The sequence below is a fragment of the Passer domesticus genome, chromosome 2 (assembly GCF_036417665.1).
Source record: "Passer domesticus isolate bPasDom1 chromosome 2, bPasDom1.hap1, whole genome shotgun sequence".
Taxonomy (NCBI): Eukaryota; Metazoa; Chordata; class Aves; order Passeriformes; family Passeridae; genus Passer; species Passer domesticus.
Genome location: NC_087475.1, coordinates 87,294,596 through 87,307,167, shown reverse-complemented (window position 1 = coordinate 87,307,167; position 12,572 = coordinate 87,294,596).

Sequence of the window (12,572 nt, the reverse complement as noted above, 5' to 3'; positions counted from 1 at the left end):
CTCCTGTCCCAATGGGCTGAGGACTCCCTGATGCCACATTGGTGAGACAGCAGGCTGCCAGAGCAGGGCAGGCAGAAATTTCTGGAAAACTGGGTCTCCTCTACAAAAAAGCATCATCAGCCCTCTTCTAGGAACATGAGACCAGCTCACACAGTCACTCACCTCCACCACAGCAGTCTTTCAGAGAATAGGTGGTTATTATTAAATGATAAATCTACTTAGATGTGAAACAGAAATCTAAAGGTATTACCTACACTTTGTTAATAATCACTGGGAAGTTGTTTCTATCTCCCTACCAGCTTTGGGAAAGGATTTTGAGGCATATCTTCTCCACCCATGCTCCAGGGCGTCAGGGAGTATAGCTGTGTTCCTGTACCTATCCCCTGCACAGAATTGTGTCAGGGCCCAGTGCTGTGCTAACCATGTCCTGGTGACAGCTTGGAGCACCAGGAAAATGGGAAAAGGCTGGCCTAGGAAGAGCTGTCCAGCATGACAGACAGATAAAGAGACACTGCGCTACTGCCCCTGCATGTCTGCTGGTGCTCCCTGATGGTCAGCAAAAGGAAGGTTGAATATCACTGCCCACATCTGCCTATTGGGAATGGTTCCTGCCCCATGTTATCTCTCAAAACCTACTCCGAAACCGAGTAGAGATGTGAGCCAAACCACAGCCCAATGTGGCAACACAGCAACAGATAATTTAATGGTGACCCAGGCCCCAGGGAAAGCTCTGGCACTGGTTAATTTATTAAGATGGAAAAATGGGACCAGATATTTGATCAACTTGTCCTTCAGAAGATCTCTGAAGGAATGAGGCTTGTGAAAATGAGAGAGGAATCTCATTAACCAATGTCGTTCATTAGTAGCATTTACATAATCCCTCTGAAGACACATACACTCCTTAGGAAAATCAAAGTACTGGGAAACTGTTGTGCATCTTCAGGTGGCGAACATGGGCCTGGGTGGCCACTGGGAATTTGATAGTTCCATAGTGCATCCAAGGTTGAATCAGTGTAATTCACTTAAAAATGCTGTAAATTCACAGATAAATAACCAGGAACACACACACACAGCCACATACCTTGGTCTGTGTGGCAGCAAGACACCTGACAACATGAGATCTCAGCTTGTTATTCTCTTGTTAGAATCTAATTCCCTTTTTAATACAAAAGCTTTTAAAATAATGTTTTGTACCCACAATGTGAAGCCCTTGTAACTCTCTCAGGAACATCCTCCACATCAGAATCCACAACTCTCTCTAATCAAAAAAAAGAGTATGCATTGCCAAAATCCAACATTTTCATTAGAATGAGCAGTTAATCAGCACTTATATTTCTGTGATTAATTTAACAAGTGTCTATTGTACAGCAAACATTCCACCTGCTCTGATTCCTCTTTGCTTGCAAGGTCCTGTTTGTGGAGGGGCTGGGCCCGAGGGCCATGAGCTGCTCTCCTTGCTCACAGACTTCATCTCCAAGCCATCCTGCCAGGTGGGCACTCAGATGATTTGTGTGACATCCTTAGCCTGGGGATTTACAGCACAGCTTTAAGTATGAGAAACTGCAGCTGAAGGTTGATTAAATTTGCTTGCTTCCTCTTCTTTGTCCCATCTCTGCTCTCATCGCTGAGGGAAACAGTTTGATGCTAGGGCATATGGGGTCATTACAGATACCTAGTCTTGGAATCCAGAATCTGTGGAGAAACTGTGGGGGCTTTTCCTTTCCTTTTGAGCAAATACCAGAGCAATTTGGTATCAGAATCCAGGTTTCATCTGGTGAAACAGCAACTGATCTCATCAAGACATAGGCATCAAACTGTGGGGTCCTGCCCATCTAGGACAGGAGTAGGCGGTTTCTTGAGCTCATCTATGATGGTACAGGAAGATGAGAGTTGTGGGAATCTCTCAGAAATTACCTGAAGACTGGAATTACATGAACAAGACCTTGGAAAACCCCGAAAACCACAAGGTGGGAGACAATCTTCAGTTGCTCAATTCAGTCAAAGTCACTTGACTATAGCAAATTTTTCTGACTCCTGATAGTCTATCTGAGAGTGAAATAATGAAATATTTTAGAGTCAACAAATCTGAGATGATCCCTAAGCAGCCATACAAATCCAGGTATTTGTGAGGCCGAGAACAACGAGTGGGTGCTTTGATGCTTCTGAAAGGTGTTTTAAGAAATGAAAAACCTGTTATTGAAGAAGGTTTCCTGAGAAGCCAGCTTCCAAGAAGGTAGACTTGAAGCTCATTCCTTGGTGATGGTGATAACCAAGACAGAAGACACCCAAGTAGAGTGTTTGATATGAAAACAAGTAAGCAATAATCAAAGGAAAGAATTTCTGAGGGAGGCAGAGGGTTGTTTTGTTTCTTTCAGGTTCCTGACTAGGAGCTGTTCTCAGGCAGGAGATTCACAGTTGCCAGATTTTTAGTGTAAAGACTGACTCTGTTCAATACCACGTTTTCTAGGAGCACCACTGAATTTCTGTTTGTCTCCTTGAATCTGAGGAATCTGATTGTTTTTCCTTGGGCTACTTTTTTTTTTCTCCCAGCACCGCTGCATTGTTTATTGCACTAATTGACTCCTGTGTCAGGCAATTTGATTCTAACGCTGATGATGTGCTGCATCACCTCAAGATAACTCTACCAAAAACAATGGGCTAGTTTCTTTGTTTAATGAGAGCAAGAGCCCCAGTTAAACCAACAGCTGCAGCTTTTACCTTAGTGGTAAATCAACCAACTTACCCCATATGCAGATTCAGCCATATGATGGTACATGAGGCAGCAAGTCACAATACAGCAATGGAAAATCAAGGCCACTTAATACTGTCAGGTTTTATTACAGAAAAAAAAAAAGTTCCTTTGAGTTGGAATTACTACAAAGATATGCATGTTCTGATCTGACTCCTCCAGCTCAATGTATTATCTCTGGAAGATAGAAATATAATAATTCTATGTGTAAAGAATGTCTGGAAAACTGCTAGGGATTTTTTGGGTTGGCTTTTTTTTTCCCCTTTTAATTGCTGGAAAGTTAGATGGGGAGCTGGCTCCCTACGTTAGAACTGGAGCTAAAAGCATTTCATGATGAGAAATAACTTAATCAAACATCCTTCTCCTATCTCTCACAGTTCCTTTAGGCTTGTTTTGATTTATTTTTCTTCTTAAGACCAAATTCTGTATAGTTAATAAGCAGAGTGATAAAAAGAAAGCAATGCTCCATATCTAAACTGATGTATTTCTGCTCTGAGCACAATTTTGCTAGCATATCTCTTAAGGTCTCACTCAAATTCTCCCTCTGTTTTTTACTTCCTTTGGTGGTTGCACATAAAAAGGATAAAAAAGAAAATCAGGCTGAAAGTTGTGAAGATGTAGAGAAGGAAAGGTACATGGTATGGTCCCTGTAGACAGGCTGAGGGAGAGGCAGCAGTGGTCTGCAGTTGGCATTGGTTTGACTGTGTAAGAATTTCACAGTCACAGCATTTACTTCCTATCCCAGTCCCAGTCCCAGTCCCATCCCAGTTTTAAGGTCTCAACCTGCCACGACTCTGCCCTTGGGGTGAAGAGGCATTTTATATCATTATTGATGCTATTGATTGAGCCCTGCACATTTCAGCTTTGAGTTCCTCTGTCTTATCAGTGCTTGCCTGAGTAATACTTCCCCTAGGAGCAGAAAAAATGTTCAGGCATAAAGGGATGAGCTCCTACATGGTGTGAGGAGATCACCCCAATTTGCTTCTGTATCTGTCTACCATGAAGGTTCCCACAAAGCAGTTGTTGGTCTCAGAGCATATGAGCTAGGACCCTCTACATGAGGGCTTAGACTCCTTCTTTGCTATAGCTTTCAACACCCAAATAAACAAGCAGCACAGATGTCATGTTCCTAATGCCTGAAGACACAAGCACAAGGTCACATTACACTGTCTTGAGGTACTGCTCATCAGCAGCCTGCAGATAATGAGAGGTAATCTAGTTTAGGCTCATCCTCTCCACTTGTGAGCTAAACTGAGACCAATAATAGTGCTTTAGCCTGGTGATGAGTTTACATCCAAGAAATTGCTGTGGCTCAGCTCATTTGTTGTAAGCTGCTCATGCAACAAGCACCAACCATTTCTGAGGCTGCTGTAAGAGCTTGCTGCAAGGACAGCAGTTACAGCTTGGCAGCGAGACCATTTAGCTTTAAAGCAAAGGCCCCTTGAAGAGCATCACTGCCTTTAAGGCTGGAAGCAATAGGCTCTTGACCTCCATTTGGTTCAACAGCTATCGCTGAGAAGAAATAGGACTCTGTAGCAGGGATGTTTACAAAGCAGGGAGTAACACGTGGGAATGTCACCTCTAGTTCAATTCAGACCATAAAACCAGCAGATTCCTGCTCGCATTTTCCTGAGCAGGCATTCCTGACTGAAGTGAATTAATGAGTTTCATATAGTTCTCCTGCATACTTGATATTCCACTGTCCTAGGGCATTTAAAGGAACTAGGCTGGGTGCTTAGTTTTCTGCATTCCACAATATTTTCTTTATATTTCTTTATCTTAGATTTCACCAAAGGCCTCAATTTTTTCAGGCTATTAATGCCACCAAAGGGAGACATTTCAAAATGCTGTTGTGCCTTGCAGAGCTCAGTCACAATGGATTTCACAGGCCACGCTGCCCCTATTAAAGAGGAACAGGATTTGGTCTCGCAAGACTTGGCTGAAATACATCAGTTTAATTAGGTAATATTTTGCAAGGTTGGAGGTTGGAAAATAATTATTCTGCATACAAAGTAGAAATGACCAAAACTTGCCTCATTAATGTTGATTCACTGTAGCCAGGACACAGTGAGTAGAGACTCAAGCTCCCTGATGAATGGCACTCCCTTCATGCCAACATATTCTGCATCCATAATGGCTGAACAAGGCTCATTTTATGGGAGTAGTGGTGTGGAGAGGAGGCAGGACCATGGGCACAAAACCTGTACATGGACCAACACCTGTGCAACCCCAGAGGCTGGAGCTTGGGGCACTCCTTCCTACTCACTGCCCCCAAGCCCTTCCTGGTTTCTGCTCTGGGAATCAGGCAAGAATGGCAAACTAAGGGAAGGGAAAAATTTGGGATTAAAACTGAGAATTGCCTTCAGTGAGGTCTTGGCTGCCCTTTTGTTGCCACCGGTCTCAGATAGAGATTTTTCTTAGATCAGGTGCCTCCCATCACGCTGTGAGTCTGGGCCCCTGTTTCAGGGATGGCACATGATCCACAGCACCTTTCAGCAGCAGACACAGGGCACAGGGGAGGACACAATCCCACCCCACATATGCTTCTCCCAAATGGACAAATCAGTGTGTCCTGGGTGCCCACCTGCAATGACAGGGAGAACCAACATAATGGAATCTGAATTCTAAGGAGGATAGGGTTTGCTGTCATCAACTGACTTTGATGCATATGTGAGGATAGCCCAGAATAGGACACCTCTTACAGAGGTGCTCAACCTGTACCAGACAAATTCCTTCATGGAGCTACAGACTCATGTGCAACAGTTGAGTTGGCTAAGCCTGTTGTTTCTTCCCTCCACCAGCCCTTTGGGGAGGTGTCATGGACTCACAAACATCAGTAGACCAGATGAGTAAATTATTATTCTTGTATACCACAGAGGGGTGTGACCTGCAGAGAGAACCAAAACACTGCCCAACAACTCTGGGGTTCACTGTTGTGCTAAACTGATTTTTGTCTAGATTCTTAAATACTTGGGAGAAAATCCTCTTGCTGCTTCGGCACGTGAGGCTTGGTGAAATTTTAGAGGGGCTGTATCTCAATCCTTTATAACTGGCATAGGCAATCCAAGTCAGAAAGGGGCTGTCTGATTTTATTTAGAGCCACGATACATCATCTGACTTATCCTAAGGCAGGCACCTAAAATGGGTAGGGAAATTACATTAGCAGTGCTCTTTTCTGTGACTAAAAATGGGACTTGAGGATGGCTCAATCAAATGGAGGGGAGATGCTTGCATTTACATGTGTGAAGGAAAATTAAGTTAATCCCACCCAGTGATGGATGTAGCTTGCATATAGTTGCACAAGGATGCAGGAAAAGGAGACTCTTTTATTTTATGTATACATCACAGAAAAAGATGGAGATTGTGTCAAGAAAGCAGAGGAAGAACCAGGAAAGAAGAAAGGAGCAAAGCCCATGCTCTAGGTGACCCAATGAGCCAATGGATCATTTTTGGAGCCCTTTGCCATTCAAATCATTGCATCTGAAGTTCAGTCTTAATAACAACCAGGGCATCTTTATGACCCTTAATCAGTGGTTGCTCCTTTATTCTATGAAAGAGTGTCACCTTCTGCTGCAGCACAGAAGGAAACATCTCTATTGCAAACTGGTTTACTGGGTACAAGTTTTCCTCCCTTCTTTCTCCTGAATTTAATTCACCAAGAGACATCCTGAATAAAGACTTGCAAAATCCTTGAGGACAACTGAAATAAGCAGTGAATTGTACTCTCCTCTCAGTACTAAAGTTCATCATATTCAGAAAAACCAAAACTGGAAGGTCATTTTTTCCCAGGGACTGAGTGTGATCTGAAAGACTGAATCCTTCACAAACCCAAGATTCAGTAAATGCCAGTCCATTCTTACAAATAAATCTTTAGTAGTAAATAAAATCTTCCCCGAGAAAATGTTCCCTGTCAGAATGTTCCCTATCAGAAAGAACCACTCATTTTCAGTCTAGTGGTACATCTTTTAGTGATGGGGTTTTTTTGTTGTTTTCTTTCTTTTGGGGGGGTGTGGGGTCTGGTTTTTTGTTTTTTGGTTTTGCTTTTTTTTTTTTTTTGTTATAGGAAATGGCAAAGAAGAGTTAAAATAGGGAGAGCTTGGTGGCTGGACTTATAGTGAGAAGTTTCTGATCAGCTCTCTGTCTGATGACCTCTTCAGATGTATATGCCCTTTTGGAAAAAACTACTTTTTCACTTACTCCAAGGAATAAATCAGAACAGAAACTCCACTTTAAATCAAGTTCTTTCTAACTTCCTTACTCTGGAGAGAAGGAAACCAAATTCTTTGTGTAGGCAGTGATTTATATACACAGAGACATCCAAAGCAACAAACAATAACCCAAGCATCTCTAGCTTTCAGGCGCCACACATCACAGTCATCTGTTCAAAGATATCCATTAAAAAAGAACAATTTTCCACCTTAGAAAAGAGCTCTCTTTCTGACCTGTTAGGAGTCACGTGGTGCTAGCAGGCCAGCAAGGCCCTTTTCATCTCAAACATCTATGTTTCCATCTCTGTGCACATGTAATTTTGCACCTCATTGCTCCTAATTGAGTGGTTTTGAAAACCCACCCTGTAGAGCTATAATTCTCTGCAATGACCACAGTGTCAGAGAAAATAAGTTCTCAGACACTTCTGTCTATAAATAATTCTGCTGCTGTGAGGTTATCCACAGGGAGTGTTGACAACTATCTCATTACTAGTGTATTTCTCCCTTTTCAATCAAATTGTTTGTTTCTTCCCCCAGGCTCTTCCCAAAAGCAAAGGTGCAGGATTGCAGGGCTTCCTAAACACCATTTGCAGCATCTTCTTCCTCCCACAATGGATACCACAGCTGTCACAGGAGCTGTCATCTCCAGGATGGAACTCAAGAATGAGATTCATATTAACCTGAAATCTTTCACAGCAATTTTCTGAAGTGAAAGGATATCAGGTCTAAGTCTAGTCACAAAGCCAGACTCCAGCTTGGGTAATTATATCCTGCTAACCCAAAGTCCCTCTTACAGTTTCAGCAGGACATGAGTCTCCTTGCTAATACTCTGTTGTGGTTTGTCTCAGAGACAGATGCATTTTGGTGGGGAAGGTGATTTCTGTAGATCTGGCCATCAAAACCAGTTGTGGGTTTTAGGGCAAACACCATAATTCCTGTTTTTCTCAGGTGAGCATCACCTGAAGTTTCCAGCAAGGAAGAATTGTTACTGAAATTGTAACAGAGCTTGGATCAACAAATAATTCAGGTATTCATAGTAACTACTGAAGAGGAAGCTGAAAGTGGGTAGATTTGAATTGGATATTAGAAGAAATTCTTTACTGTGAGAATGATGAGGCACTGGCACAAGTTGTCCAGAGGCATTTGTGGGTGCTCCATCCCTGGGAGTGCTCAAGGTCAGGCTGGATGGGACTCTGAGGTCTAGTTGGCAGTTGTCCTTGCTGATGGCAGGGGGCTTGAAACTAGATAATATTTAAGGTCCCTTCCAGACCAAACCACTCTATGAATCTATGATTCTAAGCCTCAAGGTCACAACTATTACTTTCTGACCGAAGCAGCATGCCCCAGGCACTGCAGGCAAGCCTTCACCTCTTGTCACTTCCTCACAAACCATCACCATGAAGCAAATAGTAGTGCAGCACAGATTTAAAGGTTTTACACTGCTTTTGTGCCAAGTTATCAAGTACTTGCATGCTCTGGTTTCTACCACCTTTATATTTAGTTCATAATTAAACAAGCAAGGGACATAAATAGCTGACAGCTTAAAAGCACCATCTTACACTTTTCCTTGCTTTGTAAACACAGACGTTACTTCTCACATAAACTACAGAGCACAGCTATAACTCACTTTCCCCCGCACTGCTGGTTTTTGCCCGAGTCCAGGATATATTGTAATCAGCTGAAATGCTTTCAATTTTTTGCCTTGAAATTCATCTTTTTGAGTCAAAGAAAGTAGCTTTGTCCATCCTGAGGATTGCTGGGTACATCTCTGAGCTGGAACAGTCTCATCAAAGCACTGTGCTCAGGTCAAGGCAGTACAAGAATTTTTATTCCAATATGATGTAAGCCACAGTTTTTTATGAGTAAGTTAAAGGAAAGAACTAATTGACCTTCTCCAGAACAGATCATCTCTGATGAAAGAAGTTAATATGTTTGTCTTACCTTGGACATCCCCCTGCCAAGGAAAAATTCTGCTGATACAAAAGGCCCTGGAGGATGGAGGAATGAATGCATGGAGCTGAAAGATGTCAAAGTGAACATCTAACTTCGAAACTTTGTTTTGAGCATTTGGCTCTACAGAAGATTCAAGGTGGAGTGCCTAAAGTGGGAAAGCCCTGACTAACTAGGTGCCCTGTCCTGGGATATAGGGCAGAAAAGCTAAATTTGGGGTCTTTGAGCACCATCTGCTGGCACATTCCCCCAAGAAGGAGCTGGGGCGGGATTGGAGATTTCACCATGGCCAGGTCTGGGAGCAGAAAAAGGCTGCTGAAGAAACCCCAAGGTCTCCTTTGAGCCTCCATGGGGGAATGGAACAAGGGATTCCGGGATTTAGATATCTAAATTAGGTGTCTACATGTGCTGCATTGGCCTTTGGGTGCTTCATAGCAGCTCATTCTCCATAGGGAATTCTCAGTACCTCAACCATTTTTTCACTCCTTTGTTGCCTTTCCATGCATCTTTCACCTGTATCCTATTTTTAAAATCACAACCCCACAGGCCACAGTGGCCTTGAACAGCAGCTTGGCTCTTAAGTCCTGAAATAGTCTCCTTTGGGGCAGATCAGATAGGAGAGAACTGTATAGGGGATTCTTGGTTGCTGGATCCCATCTTGTCCCCAGTTGTGGATCTCACCTGTTCTACCACACCTCCAAGACAGAGCTCCAGCAACACCTTACAGCTGAGCTGTACAGTCAAAATTTGAATCATAGTATCATAGAATTCCCTGAGTTGAAAGGAAACCACAGGGATCATCAATCCAACTCTTGGCCCTATACAGGACACCCCCAAGATCATAGCATGTGCCTGACAGCATTAACCAAGTGTTTCTCAAACTCTGTCAGGCTTGGTGCTGTGACCACCTCCCTGGGGAGCCTGTTCCAGTGTACAAACACCCTCTGGATAAAGAACCTTTTCCTAACATCCAACCTAAACTTCCCCTGGCACAGCTTCATGTCATTCCCTCTGGTCCCATCATTGGTCACCAGACGGAAGAGGTCTGTGGAGCCAGAAAGGATATCTTTGTCCATGGGGACCAGTACTATCTTTTCTTTCATAAATCCTTTCACCTATAATTTAGATAGGGACACAATGCTGGAGCATTTCTCATATTCATGCAGAAAATAGTGTTTTGCTGGAAGGAGGTAAACTATCTGCATATAATAGCAGAGCAGAAGTGACTGAGATAACAGTCAGAGATATGTAAGTGGCATATTGATTTTTATGTGCTGCAAATAGCAAAAGGCAGCTGCCTCTTGATATGCTTGGATTAACAAAGGGCAGCATTTGGCACTGGAAGTGTTGCTGCCACACAGCAAAAGATGGGACCATAGTGTCTTAGACTTAGACACAAAGCAGGCTGAAGCAGTTAAATGCTTGCAGTCCCATGGAAATCTGGCTGTGAGGCATACATCAAACAAGAGTTACCAAATCATCCTCTATTGCACCTTTCACTGTTTTCAGTTATCTCTGTGCTATCATGAATCTAACACTGTGGCAAGGTTGGGAAGCAGTGCTGGAATTGGGTGAGTCCCATCTCTTGGGAGTGTTCAATACAGGGGATTCTTAGTCTAAAGTTCTAAGCACATTTCTAACTGTCCTAGCTTGGGAAAAAAAAAAATTAAGAAATTCAAGAACCTGAAATATCTCTTTCAGGGAAAAGAAAAAGGAGGAAAAGTCCCAAATACGTTATTGGCCCTAAACCAGAAAGGGATAATGAACAGCAGGAGAAATGCAGGGTGGAAACCACAGCCTCATCAGAGAATCACAAAATCAAAGTGGCTGAGGTTGGAAGGGATGTTTGGAGTCCAGCCTTGCTGCTGAAGTACCCAAGGAAAGAAAGCTCTAGAGATGCAGAAGACATCTCAGGATGTTGAAGATGTCCTGAGATGCAGAAGATGCCAGGATTCAAAACCTGATGTCTGAGATGAACCAGCCCTACTCTAACATATACATGCTGCAGGATCCTCCTGAAATATGGATAAGACATTTGGAGTTCCATTGAAACAAAAGCCCCATACAATAGGAACCAATTGTCCCAGGTACCAAGCAGTAGAACATGAGTAAATGGTCTCAAATTGTGCCAGGAGAGGTTTAGATTTCAGGATATTTTTCGATATCATGAACAATTTCTTCAGGGAAAGGGTTGTCAGACATTAGAACAGGCTGCCCAGGATGTTGTGGAGTTAGCATCCCTGGAGGATTTAAAAGGTGTGGATGTGGCACTTGGACCCATTGTTTAGTGCTGGGTTCACAGCTGGACTCTTAGATGATCTCTTAGAGTTATTTCCCAACCTTAATGATTCTATGGAAATAAAGATCCCCTGTGGCAGCTCCTTGTTAGCAACAGCATGTGCAGCAAAAGGAGGAAATGGCAGGGCATTGTTTGTAATTTTAGACACCCACATGGCACAGAACAGAAGCTTGTCCTAACTACATTTTCAAGAACTTTATGTAGGAACTAGTGCCCCTGGAAAGAAGCACAAAGACACAGGTGAGCAGATGGAACTGGCAGTGCTGGATTAGCAGCTGGAATTGATGACCTTAAAGGTCTTTCACAACCTAAATGCTTCTATGATTCTATGATTTGAGACCTCTTTTCAGACAGCAAGCACAGCTTAGAAACTGCTTCAGCCTTGGAGCCAGACTTGTAGAGCACCACTTAGTGCTGCTAAAATGAATGCAATCATAAGTCACGTATGAAGTAGAAGGGGGCCAGGTTGGGGTGTGATGCACAATGGTACCTCTTTGGTTTGTGTAGTGCTGTCCCACCTTTGAAAAAGAAGTAGGTCTCTTCATGTGGGGCTGTGAGCAACCTGGTCTAATGGAAGGTATTCCTGTCCATGGCTGTAGGGTTGGAATATGATCTTTTAGATCAATTTCAACTCAAACCATTCTGCCAATCTATGACTAAGGAGCACATTATCTTTTTGAAGAGGCCATTGCAAACGGCAAGATAATCTATTTTCTTATGTTCCCAGAACCCCTAGAGAATAAATCTTGCATTCCAGATTGCTGAAACAAGAGGTTTCCTGCCTGCTGGCAGCCATCTCCTTCTTCCCTCCCTCTCATGACCAGTCTCTCTGGGATAATAAGTCAGTCCCACTAAGAAAATCCCCAGACTCTGCTCCCTTGAGTCCTACTTGGACAGGTAGATGAGCTCTAAGTCCCAACCTCCACCTGCTCAGTTGAGGGCAAACCCTACTGTCCATGAGGTGAGGCAAAAATTAAAACCAGGTTTTACACCACAGTTTCATCTTTCCCCTGCCTCCCTATACCCAAGGAGTAAGTACTATGCACTTTCAAATCAGAAGGTATGTCAGGCTTGTGGAACCAAGCCCAAACTTTCCTAAGAAAACACACCAGAGTCAAAGGCATGTTTTGAAAATAAATAGCTAAGCTGGCAGGCAAGGGTGATGGAAGACGGAACCGGCATTGTTAGAAGCTGGTAGGAGTAAACTAAGAGGGGCTCTGCATGGCTGTTTCACACAGGACTCAGCCTCCTGCCAACAGTATCTGGGGAATATTTCTCAATGACCAAGAATGAGCGTTGAGTCTTGTGAAGAAATTAGAAGTGTCTGTCCTGGCCACTCCAATAACATGAGGAATAATAATAGTGG